This window comes from Lynx canadensis, chromosome A3, assembly GCF_007474595.2.
Source record: "Lynx canadensis isolate LIC74 chromosome A3, mLynCan4.pri.v2, whole genome shotgun sequence".
In the NCBI taxonomy this organism is placed as follows: Eukaryota; Metazoa; Chordata; class Mammalia; order Carnivora; family Felidae; genus Lynx; species Lynx canadensis.
In genome coordinates, this window is record NC_044305.1 from 85,550,136 (window position 1) to 85,557,362 (window position 7,227).

A 7,227-nucleotide genomic window follows, 5' to 3' on the forward strand; every position below is an offset into this window, starting at 1 on the left:
TTAGCTCCACACTTGAAAAATCTCTTGGGGGCGCCTGAGTGGTTCAGTCAGTTGAGTGTCTGATTTCAGCTCAAGTCAATCTCATGGTTCATGAGTTCAAGCCCCGCATTGGGCTCTCTGCTGTCAGCGTGAAGCCTGCTTCAGATGCTCTGTCCAACCCCTCCTCATCTCTGACCCTCCCCTGCTCATACACAATCTCTCTCTCTCTAAAAATAAATAAACATTAAAAAAAGAAAAGAAAAGAAAAGTCTCGGGAGTAACTCTGGGATCAAGGTCTCTCAAGAGTCTCTGCTCCACAGTGCTAAGGAGTGAGTGCCTCACATATTCTCTTCTCTCCTTTCCATTTAGAGAATTTTTCTCTTTCCATGAACTTAGAAGGGCCCTCAAGTGGACTTGTTGGATAAGCTTGAAGGATGTACTGCCACTGAATCCTTTAAGAGAGAGAAAAACCTCTTCCTATTCCACGTAGAAACTTTAGGGCTTCTACGCGAAAGAGGTGGTATTGGTGGGAGGAAATAAAGACACAATTCCCCATCCTTTCCGTATCTTAAGATGTGTCGTAAGTTAAATATAGGCTCTGCCCTGTGGATGTTTACAGCCTCAAAGAGCCCATTCTGCCTGGAGGCTTGCAGCTTCTGAGCAAAAAGGCACTGGAATGTCTTCAGCTTGTTTCATGTGGTCTGATTGTTTTCAAAACACTGCCAGTAGATCAGCGAGCAGAGCAAGTGTCAATACATGACTCCTTGGGAGACGAGGCCCATCTAATGATGCATTTACTTGGACTGGCCGTCTCTGCTTCTTGCATTTTGTCATTACTTATTTCCAGCTAAGGTACGAAAGCCTTTATTTTCCTTAGAAGTCACTCTTTCCTGACTGTGAAAGAAAGCAGTGGTTTGCCGGTCGGTGTCCTTTTAGGGAAAGAGCTAGATGAGCACGTGGCCCAGCTCAGCTGGCTGGGTAGACATCAGACACATTCTGTGGGAACTTGAACTTGATTACCAGGAAGCAGGTGGTTTGGATTACGTACTGTGTCTATTTTAGGGCTGGATATTACCTTCAATGGAAAACCAACCCCAATCAGAAAAGGCCAACACCATGCTCTGCAATACTGAGTTTACTGAACTGTTAAAATGCAAAACTAATACCCTCAGAATTCAAGCTACAGCCTTCATTAGGATTTCCTACATAGGGTTTCATAGACTCGGTTGGAGTCAATCAGGTGCACATCAATTGTTTGGCTTGCTATTCATGCTACTTATTTAGTCACTGACAGTCACTCTTGTGTGTCTTTCTTACTCTTCTGAGCGTATTGGAATCTATCTCCCAAAGAATTTGAGGGTTACTGGAGAAATAAAATACATGAAAATCACACAGCATCTGGTAGCTGCCACACCAGTCTTGAGAAAGCTGATCTCTAGAATCTGGAGAGCTATGTTGCCAATGATATCTTTACTTACCACAAGCAAACTGCACTATGATACAGCAAAATGTTACAACACCAGTTCTTCCTCCTGCAGGTAAGTGTTTTAGAAGAACTACATTTAACTAGGGACATTTAAAAAATACACTTATTGAGTGCTTTCTATTCCTGAAGCATGATATAGTCTGCTTTACCTGCAATGTCTCGATTAATTCTCACAGGAAACTATGAGGTGGTTGCTAGCCTTATCTCCATTTTACAGATAAGGAAACTGAGACTTTGAGAGGTTAAGTAATTTGCTCAGACTCGTAGGTAATGTCTTATTTCTGAGACACATTTTTTTTTCATTTGAACACTTTTGAAATTAGTATGTCCAATGTGTGTTTTCCCCAACATAGCCAAGCAATTACCTCAAGACTGACACTATCTACCTGGAAACAGCATCAGACCCCACAGGTTAAGAGCTCGGTCCTGCAAGAGTCCCCCTTGCCCCAGATATTTCAGATGCCAGTTGGGAGTCCAGCTTGTCACCTTCTGACCAACTGGTTATAGATCAGAAGTTCCCTCGAATTCCTCCTCCAGTTTGATTAGTTTGCTAGAGTGGCTCACAAAATTCCGAAACGTTTTACTTATTAGACTACTGTTTTATTATAAAATGATGTAACTCTAGGGAAAAAAATGGGGAGAGTGGCACGGAGCTTTACTGTCCCCACGTGTTCACCAACTTCAAAGCTTTCTGAAGCCTGTTCTTTGGTGGTTTTACGGAGGTTTCATTACATAGACATGGCTGATTAAGTCATTGGCCATTGGTGATTAAACTCAGTCTCCAGCTCCTTTTCCCATCCCCAGGTAAATGATGAAACCAAAGGTATGGACCACTGAACTGGCCCTAGTGATTTCTATCCATCCTCTTTCCCAACATTCCCATTTAAATTTGTTTTGCTTTATTTTGTTTTTAAGTAGGCTCCATGCCCAACGTGGGGGCCTGAACTCATGATCTTGGGATCTAGGAGTTGGACGCTCTACTGACTGAGCCAGCCAGGTGCCCCTAAATTGTTATCTTTATTTTTCATCTAGCATATAGTTTAATTCCTATAATTTAAATGCACATGAAAAATTAAAAGTAAAATTGTTAGTAATAATTGCTAACATTGGGTGCTGAATATTGCCTGCCAGACTATTCTAAGTGCTTTATTTGTATTAACTGAGTTAATCCTAACAAATCTCCCTGAGCTAGATAGTCATATTCCCTTTACACAACAAAGTAAATTGCTTCTGCTTTTGCTCCTGCCTTTGACTGTGGCTCTGCTAATTGTCTCCCATTTGGAGGAAAACATTTTTCTGACAGTTTCTAGGGTTAGAGACAGAGCTGGGGCAGGTTTAGGGCAATGTTAATGCTTCAAAAAATCTCCAGTAATTGGGTGAAATGCTCATCTGACAAATTGGCTTTTGACAAAGTAGTCTGCTTTCACATATTAATAGCCAAGCCGGCCAACCAGAAACAGAGATTTACTAGAAACCAGAGTGAAGTGAAGAGGTAGGCAACAACATAAGTAAGTTTACACCTGGTGGAGAGACACACACAGTGTACAAGGCAAGGCCGAGACCTCTTCCAGCACCACTGAACTGAAGGTCTGGCCAGGGGTGGGGTTGGGTGGGGCAATGGTTAGAACCCCCCCCCCCCCCCAGAAGGCAGAAGGAGCTTGCCATGTGGAACTGGGGGTGAGCGCTGCAGCCCTGTGCAGTTGTACAGCTGAGGGCATGAGGGCAGCTCCCACTCTGCCCACACTCTGCCCCTGAAGCCATGGGCCAGACTACTCACCCAGGGGGAACTTTCCTCCACACAGAGGTACAGCCAGCTCGCTAAGCCCAGTGCCTCAGGGCTGAGCCAGCCCACAGCGGGAAGTTTTCAGCTCACACCAAGGAGCTTCCAGCAGACTCTCCAACAGACAGCCTCAGTGGAGCAGAAATGGCAGCATAGCACGTTGAGAACAAGGAAGTTCAGGCCCGCCACCCTTGTTGTAAGTAACTAGGTAAAAACTCAGAGACAGAGGGGATAAGAGGATTCTTAGATCTCAAGAGATTTTCTAAGAAGTCCATCTTAAGATAACTCTTTAGAGGCGCCTGGGTGGCTCAGTCAGTTAAGCATCCAACTCTTGATTTCTGTTCAGGTCATGATCTCACAGTTCATGAGATTGAGCCCCCACACTGGGCTCTGCACTGACAATGCAGAACTTGCTTGGGAATCTCTCTCTCTCTCTGCTCCTCCCCAGCTCATGTTCTCTATCTCTCTCTCTCTCTAAAATTAAAAAAAAAAAAAAAATAGCCTTTTTTAAAAAAATTTTTTTTTAACGTTTATTTATTTTTGAGACAGAGAGAGACAGAGCATGAACGGGGGAGGGGCAGAGAGAGAGGGAGACACAGAATCGGAAGCAGGCTCCAGGCTCTGAGCCATCAGCCCAGAGCCCGACGCGGGGCTCGAACTCACAGACCGTGAGATCGTGACCTGAGCCGAAGTCGGACGCCTAACCGACTGAGCCACCCAGGCGCCCCAAAAATAGCCTTTTAAAAACCATTATTTTGAAAGTCGTTGTTTCAAAGCAGCCCTAGGTGGTAAACAATTAATAACATTTGCCATATATGGAAAGTCTCCAGAAAGAGAATTACCTGAATTTGAATCCCAGTTCTACTCTATTCAATGGTATTATTTTTGACTTGACATCATCATTGGTGATGAAAAACTCCCAACCTTGGTGCATTAGTTTTCTGGGGCTGCCATAACAAAGTACCATGGACCCGATGGGTTATTTACTTCCTCACAGTCCTGGAGGTGGGAAGTCTGAGACTGAGGTGTCAGCAGAGCTGCTTTTCTCTGAGGTCTCTCTCCTTGGCCCCCAGAGGCCACCCTCTCCCTGGGTCCTCACATGGCCTTTCCTCTGTGTCTGTCTGTGTTCTGACATTTTCTACTTATAAGGACACCAGTCATATTGGATTAATGTCCAATGACCCGTATGACCTCATTTTACCTTAATCACCTCTTAAAGCCTTGTCTTCGAATGCAGTCACATTTTAAAGTACTGGAGGTTAAGATACCAACGTGAATGGGGAGGAAGGCGCAATTCAGCCCACAATACTTGGTAACATTTAAAAAGTATCATCACTTAGATCTCCAATGAAGAGAGATCCTTATCTCTCACAAGTTCTGCAAATCAGTAAAAATTTCAATATGTTCATAACTAGGAACTGTTATTGTTGCATTTTGTTTAAAATTTTCTACACAGAAGATCAGTAGGAGTAGAACTCTAAAATCTTGCTGACCCATGTGTGCTGTGAAAAGGGCACTGAATGGGGGTCAGGAAACCTGGCTTTAAATGATGATAAAGAGAATTTTTATTAGATTATTTATTAAACTATTATTATTAATACTTTTATTGGTTAGCTGTAATGAGGCAGTATCTAACTTGGCCCAGGAACCCTGAATGCTGAACTTATACTTACCCAGTTCTTACTGTGGTAGATTTGTGGGGATGTGCCAGACATAGAGCACATTCTTTATTTCTACCAAAGTTTTGGCCCAAACTACAGTTTAATCCCCCTGTGTCCTGGGCTGGACATCATGGCAGCACCAGGCCCTTGGTCCCTGGGCTAGAGGTGGGTTTGCAGCCTGTACTCTGAGAAGGCTGGGCGGCCTCCTTGGCCCCTTCCTGCTCCCTGCTCCCCACCTCTGCCAATCTCACCACCCTGACACTGAGAAAAAGCAGACCTATGAAGAAGCATCAACAAGAAAAGGAGGGGGTGGGGGAAGTACTTTTCTTAATCCCTGAGTGGAGCTTTCCTAAGCCACTCATTGCAGACCCCCCCAGCAGCCCTACCTATCTCCCTGCTGGTGGAAGGCAGTGTGTGTGTGTGTGTGTGTGTGTGCAAACTCCACATGTCTTGATTCTGAACAGTCCCCATAAAAAGAAGGGAAGAGAGGGGAGGTGGTAGGGATACGGTGACTTTATACTTTACTCCTAGTAGCTTTGGCTTTGGGGGTCAACAATGGAAGTGACATTCATAAAAGCCTGGAGCCATCCATTGTTCCCTGAAGGTCTATAGAAAACTGCCAACATTTGGGTAAATGTCCACAGAAAAGTGAAGGCGGCATTTTTGAATATTTCTGATAGATCATCAGCCTAGCTGGTAAACTGAATAAGAACGAGGGAAGAAACAAATGGCCAGTCAGGCAAGGGTGGTGGCCTCCTCTTGCCACTAGTGGGAGCTCTAGGTTCATGTCTCTCCATCAACCCGAGGAGAGTTGGAGCTCAGGGTGAAAATAATTTTGGTGGGCCTAGAAAGAGGGGCTGAGAAGCTCAGGTCAAAACTCTCCTCTGCAGCATTGTCTTCTGCGAGTCATTACTGCACACAAGTAGTTTGGTAAGAGAGACCTGGGCCCTTCCCTCGCCTCTTCAGCTCCTTATACATTGTGAATTTAAAAACTACAGACTTAGAGAAGAGGACAAGAGCCTAGTGTACAAGGGCTCGAGATGCCAGACATCCGAAGAGGCCCAGACATGCACCCTGGCCAGACCTGTAGACTTGTTGCAAAAGCCTTGTTGAAATAGTGATTATTCCCCTCTGAATGTCTTCCCTGAGAACCAGGGGTAATGAGATAATGCTGAGGTAGGTAGAGTATCCTTGACCCCACCAGATGCATCTCACTAAAGCTGACATTGCTATTTTCAATTTCCTAGTTCTAGGCACACCAGTTTTCTTCTCTGTCCAAGTCATTGTTTAGGACGGATGGTGCTGAATACAACTGTAGGTTTGTAGCTGCCAAAGGAAATACCTGCTGGAATCAAATGAGGACAGAGTCTCCTCTCAGGTCTGAACACAAGGCCCAGCCAGGAACAGGCTGGTTTCACTTCACTGCGCTTGGTTTGTAATAATGGACTTTTTGGTAAGATTCTTTGATTAATGTTGGTCTCATCCAGTAATGTGTAAGAATCATGGGGCACAGACTGTATCCATCTGGTTCATGCATTAGATCCAGTGCTGGCAGAGTACCTGGCACATGGCAACAGACCCAACTGGTGGTTCCCAAACTGTGTGCTGAGGCACCCTGCCCTCGGAGCTGCAAGAAATCCACAAGGCACCACAATATCTTACCTGTCTGAGGGAAACACAGTGATCCTCAACATCTGTGGGACCCAGAGCAGACTGCCAGCTGGAGGTAGTGCACAGTTTCAATGTCATATCATCTGCATTCCTTTCGATGACATCAATGACATCATTTTTGAACCTTGGTTTTTGGCTGTTGCTGTGACAAAATGCGAGAGTTGCACAAAATCAATGTGAAACAGCAAACGGGGGTGGTGGGTCCGAGCTCATGCCAAGGTTTGGGAAAGCAGACAGTGCCCAACAAGAGCACAGCCCGCTAGTAATTGTGGTGATTTAAAAGTGAAATTAAAAATAGTATTGTTTTTGTTCCAATGTATGAGCATTTTTTTTTCCCAAACAGCTACTGCATTATTAGATAAATAAATAAATGCTTACTAGTTTGTTTGTACTTAACTACTCAATAAATGGTGCCATTAGGTAGTTCTTTTGGCCCAGGGACACGGAGAACCACTTACTGAGAAACTAATAGCACCGTGAACTGAGAAGGTCTGGGAACCTCTGGCTTGGTCAGGATTGGTTGATTGACTGATGGCCTCGGGATTGCAGTCCTGTGTCTACAAAACAACTCAAAATGAACAAAAAGACACTGTCAGAGAAAAAGGGTCCCTGAACTCTTTCCTCCCAGAGGAGAAGAGACTTCTGTCGCT

At 44.6% G+C, this 7,227-nt stretch overlaps 1 long non-coding RNA gene across 2 annotated transcripts; it reads left to right on the forward strand.

The window, feature by feature from the left end:
* The first annotated feature begins 180 nt into the window (after positions 1–180).
* On the forward strand, positions 181–6,892 carry LOC116737984. Of its 2 annotated transcripts, none has more exons than XR_004343406.1 (3): positions 181–1,517; positions 3,268–3,441; positions 6,154–6,892. It is a non-coding gene; the product is annotated as an uncharacterized LOC116737984 (long non-coding RNA). The 2 variants fall into 2 exon arrangements; XR_004343407.1 differs by having other exon boundaries at positions 6,160–6,892.
* The last annotated feature ends 335 nt before the right edge of the window (positions 6,893–7,227 follow it).